The following is a 10,442-nucleotide window of genomic DNA, read 5'->3' as shown; positions in this document are numbered from 1 at the left end:
ATTAGAGCTGGGTAGACACAGAGCCGCCCAAGGATTCCGAAGTTGAAAATCCCAGAAGTTGAAAATCCCAGTCTTCACCAGGATTCGAACCCGGGAACCTCGGTTCGGAAGCTAAGCGCTTTACCGAGCCTCTCCTGATCTTTATGTAATGTAATTGTCTTGAAAAGGCTTTTTTTTTAAAGGAAACCACAGAATTTGCGCTATTCAGTTTTAGCTTTATCATCATAGGAATCCTTGGGCCTTAGGCCTCTTTTCTTTGCCTCTTTTTTGGGCTTTATATGCCTCTTTTATGTTTTATGGGCCATCTTGCCTCGTTTGTGGGCTTTTTTTTTTTTTTTTTTTTTTTTTTTGTAAGTTATCATAATTCACAAGTATTAAATCATAAACAATTGAAAAGTGATTAACCAAAAAATATAATAATAGTAATAGAAATATTATTTAATATCAAAGACATATCTACCTAACCAATGAACCCCCTAAAGACAGAACAATCAACACAATATCAAATATCCAAGACCCCCAACACCCTATTTCTGGAGAGCATTGTACAGGTATATAAAAATCGGGGATACGAAAATTCGTTCACTGACATTTCGTTCACCGACAAATCGTTCACGACTTTTCGTTCACTCGACTATTCGTTTACCAGACATTTCGTTCACCCCACAATTCGTTCACGCGAATATTCGCTCACGGACTATTCGCTCACAGACAACTTGTTCACCGACAACTTGTTCACCGACAGTTGGTTCACGACAAATCGTTCACGCGACAAATCGTTCACGCGACTATTCGTTCACGGCACGGACAAATTGTTCACAGACAAATCGTTCACTGGATAGTAACATATCGTTAATTTTATATATTTTCGTTGCGTGTTTAATTTATTTACATTAAAACTTTTGTATCTATTATTGCCGAATGCAATGTCTGGTGAACGAATAGTCGCGTGAACGAAAAGTCGTGAACGATTTGTCGGTGAACGAAATGTCAGTGAACGAATTGTCGTGGAACCATAAAAATCAAACTAGATAATTCTCTACCCTAAAGTCCATTATTTTTCTAAATGTCGATTCTAAGTGATTAGGATCAAACAGCTTATTATTATGTAGACATTTGAGCCAGCTAGCCCAAACAAGATTCCTGTATTCGGAAATAATAATCAAGTTAAAGTTATGTATCATTTTATTTTTTAGTTTTGGCAGCTTGTTTAAAATAATAGACAAGTTAACATTTACATAATTGCCACAGTTTGCTTCCAATAAGTCCCGCCTTTACTTGTCCCCAACTAATGTCAGGAACCCATTAAGGCTGGGTAGACTCTTGGGCGCCCAAGGATTCCGAAGTTGAAAATCCCAGTCTTCACCAGGATTCGAACCCGGGTCCCTCGGTTCGGAAGCTAGGCGCTTTACCGAGCCTCTCCTGGTGTTTACATATTGTAATTGTTATGAAATGCTGGGCCTTTTATTCAAATTCTCAAATACAGTACATAAACAAAATGTTCAAGAAAATGGTGTTTATAAGATTGCTATTCGTTCTAAATTAGGTTTAACTTAAAATGCATACTAATTAGCTTTTTCTCTTTAAAAAACTGCTTGTATAACTGATTTTAAAAATTAGATTTTTCGCTTTCAGGAAAAAAAAAGTAGCCGTTGCATCAGAACTTTGAATGGTCTAAAATATTGTGATGTCGGATTTTCAATATTTTTTCTAGTTTACGAGATCTAAACGGGACGGACGGACAGACGGACAGACATTTCGCACAAAACTAATAGCGTCTTTTCCCCTTTCGGGGGCCGCTAAAAAAGTAGAATATTATGGTGTCACAACAAATGTAAAAACTTTGTTCAGAAATTGTTCATAGTTCTTGCTTTCATTTGCTTGTCCTTTCCCTGCCCTAGACGCATAAGAGTCCGCATACAACCCACATGGGTTTACATCTCACACGAAATGCATACTCTCCGAGATTTTGAAGGTCAATGTCCTTATTGAAGTCTCACAGTTCTGAGATACATGGGAAAGAAAACTATCAATGTGGTTAATATTAAAAACACAAACGCGACCAAAGAAATGAGTATGTATAAAAATATATGTTTTAAAATAACTGCTAGGCTTTTTAATTATTAATATTTACAGAACCTCAGCTGATATCAGCTCTATCTAGTTTCCAATTTAACGGGTAAAAAATAGTTATTGGAAACATAGAGTTTCATTATCAAATCAGAATAAGAAAACTAGACTTTTAATTATTTTGTTAATTAATGGTTATTTATTGTTAGAATTATGATCTACCTAAAACATTACTAAGAGAGTATGTCTGCAAAAACCAACAACTCAGAGGCGGCCCACAAAGTGGTACACCCAGGAATGGAAAAAGGCATTTTTTTTTTCAATATTTCCAGCACAAATATCAAAGTCTTTGAAGTACGAACGATCAACGCCAACATCCTCACACCCTTCCAAACAAGGGAGACGAGCGGGTCGAAAGTGTTGCCGCTGTTGTTGTATTGTTAGGCAGACATGGCGGCATGATACCAAAACGTACGTGGATTTATAAATGGTGCTGTTTTTATTAATATTGATATCTATTTAATGATCTGATGTAGGAGCGGATATGGTTTAGTCAATGTGGGCCTGGCCTGATGGCTGTTTTTAAATGTTGATCATTTGTGGTTGATGTAGGACTATTCTGTTTTTATATTCACTAGAGAAATGCTTTCCCCTTGGTCAAGTATTCCAAGAAATCCACGGCATGAAAATGGTTAACCACTCTGCTAATTAAATCTTATTCTGAAATATATTTCAATTATCTAAAATGTAAAGCACAAAATATGGAGTTTGTATGTATGTATGTATGTATGTATGTATGTATGTGTATGTGTGTTTAAGAGAGAGAGAGAGAGGGTGTGTATGTGTGTATATATAGAATTTAGATGTAATGACGTACTTTATGTCCCATTCGTCGCGCGCTCCAAGACCGAAAGGTTACGCATGCGCAGAACTTGAAATCTCTCAAACCCTAGATCTACTACATCTAATTTAAGTCTAAGATGATAGATCTACTCTTTGCAAAGATAGTTTTATACTTTGACACCTGAACATACTAAATATAGTCCATTCATATCATATTTTAAACAAATTAACCTTCAAATATGTTTTTCTCTATAGCTGCGATGTAGCCCAATAGCTCGATATCGCGCGCTTCTTACATTGGACACTACCGAAAGGTTAGGCATGCGCTGAACAGAAAACTTAATTAGGTCGATAAGCTATTTTTTAGCTCCACTCATAATATTTTGATAATTACTCATTCGCTTTACTTATAACATTATTATTTATATAGTTATTTCTAATACACTATATCAGTGACTATATCAAGGTTACGCAAATTAAGACCCGCGGGTCGCGGGTAATATCTGGCAGGTATAAATATAAAATATATATTGTCTTTTAAAATTAAAAATAAACGTATTCTGTGATTAGTTAGAAGCTTGTTGAACAGAAAACACAACATTGTATACATTATTTATTTTAGGAAATAACCAACCGTTTGCTTCAACGTTATGAATGTTTATTTGAAATTATCGCCCATTTTTATCATCAATTTTTTTAATATTAGTAAAAATACATTTTTTTAAATGATGTATTCCACATTTTTAAACAAAAATTGCTGAAGTATTTAATGATAAAAACAAATCGGTTCGCTATCAACAGCTGCCGTTGTGCCAGAACTTTAAAAGCTACAAAATATTCTGAAATCGGATTTTCAAAACCTTTTCTAGTTTTTGAAATCTAAACGTGACGGACGAACGGAAGGACAGACATACCACACAGTACTAGTTGCGGTTTTTCCCTTTTTGTGGAGTTTCTAAAAATTGGTTTAAATTTACACGTGACAATGTTCTGTTATTGTCAAGGTTTAAGCAACGATATTAGACTTATTCTGAAGTTAACACGGGGCTGACAATAATATTTATACCAATTTTTATTGTATATATATATACATACAATACAAATTGGTATAAATATTATATTTATTTATTATTATATATAATTATGTATGTATATTAAGAATGAGTGCAGTGTTTATATATATGTATATAAATGTTTGACATTAAAGTGATCTTCATTCTTCATCCTTCTAAGTTCTCAATTAAAGACTTGTCCAACATCTGAAAGGAATCGCGCTGTAGTTTCCTGAGGTAAACTCCTATTTGGGAACAGATCAGGAAGGACGTGTCGTCCCGTGGTGCTCTGACAAGAAACCGGGCCGTACGGCTTAATGTCTCGTAGCCTCCATACTAGTCAAGTGACTGTCCCCTTAGCTCCCAGAGCTGGGGACACTCGTACAAGATATGCGACACTGTTTCGACTCTCTCTCCACAGTTTCCTTCGATGATGTCCAGTAGGGAATCGGCGCCGGAGGCGCCATTATCCCGTTGATGGTTAGAAAGGCTTTTATCCAACCACCAGGCCTGGACATGGGGCTCTTCACCCCTGTCCTGTCTGAGGGCACCCAGCGGTAGACGGCCATATCGATTGACTGGGCCAGACCGGGCCGTGCCGCGTCTCCACAGTTTCCAGATCTGGCTGATCTACGGAGAGTATTTCTTCCATCTGGGTGTTTTGGGGTCAATTATCTTGTTCGGGCTTCTCGGTGGAGAATGCAGCTTTGAAGGACATAGTGCTGACCTATCTCATCTCGTACAAGAAGCATACAACAAACGAACCAGCCACTATCTCAACTATGAAAGTCGTACTTACTGCTTGTATGACAATTGAAACAGAGGACGGTTTAATTTTTGTAACAAGACAAACCAAAAAAAGAAAAGAAACTGCTCTTAGAACTTCAGAATTATTTTTTTAAATGCAATAATAAGTAAAAGTAAAACAGTAACTCTTTCAACGGATGACCTTTACATCGTCTGCCCGGCTATAAACAGCCTGGTCTGAAAGAGGAACATTGCTTTACATCGTCTGCCCGGCTATAAACAGCCTGGTCTGAAAGGGAAACATTGCTTTACATCATCTGCCCGGCTATAAACAGCCTGGTCTGGAAGGGGAACATTGCTTTACATAGTCTGCCCGCCTATAAACAGCCTGGTCTGAAAGGGGAACATTGCTTTACATCGTCTGCCCGGCTATAAACAGCCTGGTCTGAAAGGGAAACATTGCTTTACATCATCTGCCCGGCTATAAACAGCCTGGTCTGGAAGGGGAACATTGCTTTACATCGTCTGCCCGCCTATAAACAGCCTGGTCTGAAAGGGGAACATTGCTTTACATCGTCTGCCCGGCTATAAACAGCCTGGTCTGAAAGGGAAACATTGCTTTACATCGTCTGCCCGGCTATAAACAGCCTGGTCTGGAAGGGGAACATTGCTTTACATCGTCTGCCCGCCTATAAACAGCCTGGTTGAAGGGGAACATTGCTTTACATCGTCTGCCCGGCTATAAACAGCCTGGTCTGAAAGGGAAACATTGCTTTACATCGTCTGCCCGGCTATAAACAGCCTGGTCTGAAAGGGAAACATTGCTTTACATCGTCTGTCCGGCTATAAACAGCCTGGTCTGAAAGGGAAACATTGTTAACATCGTCTGCTCGGCTATAAACAGCCTGGTCTGAAAGGGAAACATTGCTTTACATCGTCTGCCCGCCTATAAACAGCCTGGTCTGAAAGGAGAACATTGCTTTACATCGTCTGCCCGGCTATAAACAGCCTGGTCTGAAAGGGAAACATTGCTTTACATCATCTGCCCGGCTAAAAACAGCCTGGTCTGGAAGGGGAACATTGCTTTACATCGTCTGCCCGCCTATAAACAGCCTTGTCTGAAAGGGGAACATTGCTTTACATCGTCTGCCCGGCTATAAACAGCCTGGTCTGAAAGGGAAACATTGCTTTACATCGTCTGCCCGCCTATAAACAGCCTGGTTGAAGGGGAACATTGCTTTACATCGTCTGCCCGGCTATAAACAGCCTGGTCTGAAAGGGAAACATTGCTTTACATCGTCTGCCCGGCTATAAACAGCCTGGTCTGAAAGAGAAACATTGCTTTACATCGTCTGCCCGCCTATAAACAGCCTGGTCTGAAAGGGGAACATTGCTTTACATCGTCTGCCCGCCTATAAACAGCCTGGTCTGAAAGGGGAACATTGCTTTACATCGTCTGCCCGGCTATAAACAGCCTGGTCTGAAAGGGAAACATTGCTTTACATCATCTGCCCGGCTATAAACAGCCTGGTCTGGAAGGGGAACATTGCTTTACATCGTCTGCCCGCCTATAAACAGCCTGGTCTGAAAGGGGAACATTGCTTTACATTGTCTGCCCGGCTATAAACAGCCTGGTCTGAAAGGGAAACATTGCTTTACATCGTCTGCTCGGCTATAAACAGCCTGGTCTGGAAGGGGAACATTGCTTTACATCGTCTGCCCGCCTATAAACAGCCTGGTCTGAAAGGGAAACATTGCTTTACATCGTCTGCCCGGCTATAAACAGCCTGGTCTGAAAGGGAAACATTGCTTTACATCGTCTGCCCGGCTATAAACAGCCTGGTCTGAAAGGGAAACATTGTTTACATCGTCTGCTCGGCTATAAACAGCCTGGTCTGAAAGGGAAACATTGCTTTACATCGTCTGCCCGGCTATAAACAGCCTGGTCTGAAAGGGAAACATTTTTTTCATCGTCTGCTCGGCTATAAACAGCCTGGTCTGAAAGGGAGACATTGCTTTACATCGTCTACCCGGCTATAAACAGCCTGGTCTGAAAGGGGAACATTGGTTTACTTGATTTACCCCTGTCAGACATTGAGATCTAAAAAGGCAGGTGGTGTATTAACCGTGGGCCTCAGAAACAATGATAATAATTTACCTTTCAATCATTATTGGACAGCTCCAGTGGCACAATCGGTTAGCGCGCCGTACTTATAGACAGTACCTTCCCCACGATGGCCGTGGGATAAGTAATGCGGAGGTTGTGAGTTCGATCCTCACCTGGAGCATGTTTTTATTTTTTTATTTTTGTTTTAATATGTATTTTTTATGTACCCTGGAAGACTACTATGGTAAAAAACAACAACAACCCCAAAGTGCCAAGTGAAAAAAAAAACAAAGTCAGATGACATCAATGAGTCTAAGTCTTCGCATTCACAATCAGTGCACCGAAAGACAAAGACAAATGGTGTGAATTTGTGGGAAAGTCAACATTGGGGGCCCAACTACTTTCCGAACCTTTCTTTTTTATTATTATTTTTTTTTCTTTCTTTTTTTTTTTGTTATTTAAAAAAACACAACGTTGGGATTCAGTCTTTACCAAAGCATAGCAGCAACCCCAGCCCGCCCCACGGGGATACATTGTATCACTGCTAATATAGAGATTCTTACTATTGATTCTCGCATTGTTATGATTAAATATTAAAAAGAGACAGGTAGGTTATCATTTGGTACCAGTTGATGGGTCGTCGTCGACTCGTCGTCGACAATACGGAACGAAATGGCTAAGCTAGAGGATCAGTTTGGTCGTTGTGCCTCTTATTTAGTTTGCTCCTAAATATAACGAAATAAGATAAGATGAAGTGGGAATGTGTAGAAGTAGCCTATCTATGTTGCTTATTTTTAATAGGAAATCATAATGCTAGTGTGCAATATCAGTATGCTGAAGGAGGCATATATTTTTAAAAGCAATATTTAAATAAAAATAACTTTCTATCTAATTGCATATTTTAGTGTCAACAAATCTATAAAATACAAGAAGCTGATGGAAATGGGAAAGTGATATAGATTCTTGTTCTATGGAAGTGATCTAATAAAGCTTTCACTTGTAATTCTCCTGTTGGGTCACTTGAGAGCCCCCTTTCCCCCACTCGCGTTCTCGCTCGATGGCGGCCATTTCGCCCTGTCGACGTCACAGCTTTGTCTCCGCCTCGTGACCTACATTTCTCTACTCTCCCCCTTCCCCCCACCCGGCTGAATCTTTTAGACTCCGCCCACTCGTGAACGTAGCATGGCCAGCAGCGTATCCATTTAAATCGAAGGCGTTGGAGATTTAAAGGGGATAGGGGGTATGTGGTTGTGTGGGTGTGGGGTAAATCAGTCGCAAGAAAGACTACGCCGTGTGAGGTGCTAGGTGCGTGCCTAGATAGACGTAAAGCCTTTGGAGCGCAAGTCATAAATCTCTTAGCGCTGGGTGCCGTATGCAGAGAAGAATTGGACGGAACTCAAGTGACAAATTTCACGAGGGCTGGAATTAATGGAAACGTCTAAGCTTTCAAGATCTAGTGTGTGCGCCAGTGTGTGCATGTGTGTGATCTAGGTAATAGAGATTCTAGGGGGGTATCATGGAATTGGGGATCAGTCCAGAGCATCTGACTTAAGTTGTGGAGTCATAGGCGTATAATTAGGTCGGCTACAACATTAATAATAAATATACAACGATTAAACAACTGAGTATTTTTTTTTAATCTTGAACAAATAGAAACATTTCTGAACTTGTTCTAAAAAATTTGATTACACTAAACTAATGCTGTTCAACCTTGGTTTGACCAATATTAGAATATAGGCTAACAACCTATGCAATGAACCCTTCAGCTCAAGAAAATAATCGCCAAAATAGAGCCGTGAGATTTATAACAAATGAATATCGACATTTGATTTGAGTAACACAATTAGAACAAATCACTTCACTTGGAAACACTCAACGAAGAAAGACCAGAAACAGGGTGTCAGTAATACATAGAACACTGAACTATACTTCACAAGTACAAACACACAAACTAATAATAACATAATAACCTAATTTCACTTTTTTTGTTCCATATACTAGGACAAATTCGCTCCTTCTTCCTTAATAGCAAAGTTCCCCTTTCAGACCTTGTGTTCTATAGGGGAGATGATCTGTTTCTGTGGCCTATGGCTAACGAGGGTGTCACGTGGCCAGCACAACGACCAACCAACTTATGTCAGGTACCCATTAGAGCTGGGTGGACTCAAAGGCGCCCATAGATCCAAGTCATCCAAAATCCAAGTCATCACCACGATTCGAACCCGGGACCCCCGGTACGTAAGCAACCGCGCCTCTCTTCGTCCTTAATTTAATGCTATAAGAGGATTGAATGAACTGCCTGAATGAGCTGCCTGAATGAGCTGCCTGAATGAGCTCCCTGAATGAGCTGCCTGAATAAGCTGCCTGAATGAGCTGCCTGAATGAGCTGCCTGAATGAGCTGCCTGAATAAGCTGCCTGAATGAGCTGCCTGAATGAGCTGCCTGAATGAGCTGCCTGAATGAGCCTGGTAAACTAATGACTCAGCGGAGATTCAGATTCACAAATGGAAACTTCTAGGACGTAAATGTCGTCTGAAGGAACATCTGTAATATATTATAATTCTAAAGATAAGATAAGAATAGGTTTATTAGCTCTAGATAGTAGGCCTAACAAAAAGTAGATAGATCTAGAACTGTATCTAAATTTAGACTCTAGAGTCTAGGCCAGAGTTTCTTGCAAAGTCCTATTCGTACTAGTACTCCTTCTTCCCAAGTGCCATTAGATCATGGAGCGGGTTGCCTGAATCAGCCAGCAAAGCCACTGACTTTATAAATCCCAATTCTAGCATAATAAATAATATTAGTGTTTTGTAATGGCAAGATTCAACGTCAAGGTTGTTATAATTGTATAAACAGTTACGAGGATGTTTACATTTCGAGAAACAACGGTAAATTTCTAAATGTACTAAAATAGTCAAGAGAAATGAAAAGCAAAGAAAATATGAGAATGTAACCTTAGAAATGAAGTGATCATGGAAGCTATGCCCAGTAGCTATACGCACTTTGTTATATTAACCGAGAGAATAACAACAACTTATTTACCCGAGTTCAAATCCAGGTGAAGACTGGGGTTTTTCATTTCGGGATCTTTTGGGCGCCTCTGAGTCAACCCAGCTCTAATGGGTACCTGACATTAGTAAGGTAAAGGCGGTTGGTCGTTGTGCTGGCCACATGACACCCTCGTTAACCGTGGGTCACAGAAACAGATGACCTTTACATCGTCTGCCCTATAAACCACAAGGTCTGAAAGTGGAAACATTACTTCACTTTATAGGGAAAGAGAGTTAACCCCTGCCATTTTCAGATAAATGGCAGTAATTAGCGGTTCTTTCCTAATTATTACGTACTACACATCAATGCGTAGTACTTTCTGCAGCCCGCCAGAGAATTTCTCAGTGGGCACTGGATTAGCGTGAACTTTGGTATCCTCTAACGAAGCTCGGCTTTAGAATTGCCAGAGAATAAATATACGTTTATTTATATTAAAAGAATAAAAGTCTAATTTAATGTAATTTATTTTTTTCTTAGCGCTGATAACAAACAGGATGTAGACCCTTGTCGCTTTGAAAATATAACAGATATATGAAATAAGATTTATAGAGGAACATTAATATAACTTTTTA

The 10,442-nt window shown here is 39.7% G+C and overlaps 1 non-coding gene across 1 annotated transcript; it reads left to right on the top strand.

Annotated features, from left to right (window-relative positions):
- The first annotated feature begins 6,890 nt into the window (after positions 1-6,890).
- Trnai-uau (transfer RNA isoleucine (anticodon UAU)) lies at positions 6,891-7,000 on the top strand. Its single transcript has 2 exons — positions 6,891-6,928; positions 6,965-7,000. It is a non-coding gene; the product is annotated as a tRNA-Ile (tRNA).
- The last annotated feature ends 3,442 nt before the right edge of the window (positions 7,001-10,442 follow it).

The sequence above is a fragment of the Biomphalaria glabrata genome, chromosome 7, assembly GCF_947242115.1.
Source record: "Biomphalaria glabrata chromosome 7, xgBioGlab47.1, whole genome shotgun sequence".
In the NCBI taxonomy this organism is placed as follows: domain Eukaryota; kingdom Metazoa; phylum Mollusca; class Gastropoda; family Planorbidae; genus Biomphalaria; species Biomphalaria glabrata.
The sequence above is the reverse complement of the archived record's forward strand: the minus strand, read 5'-3'. Positions and strand labels throughout refer to the sequence as shown.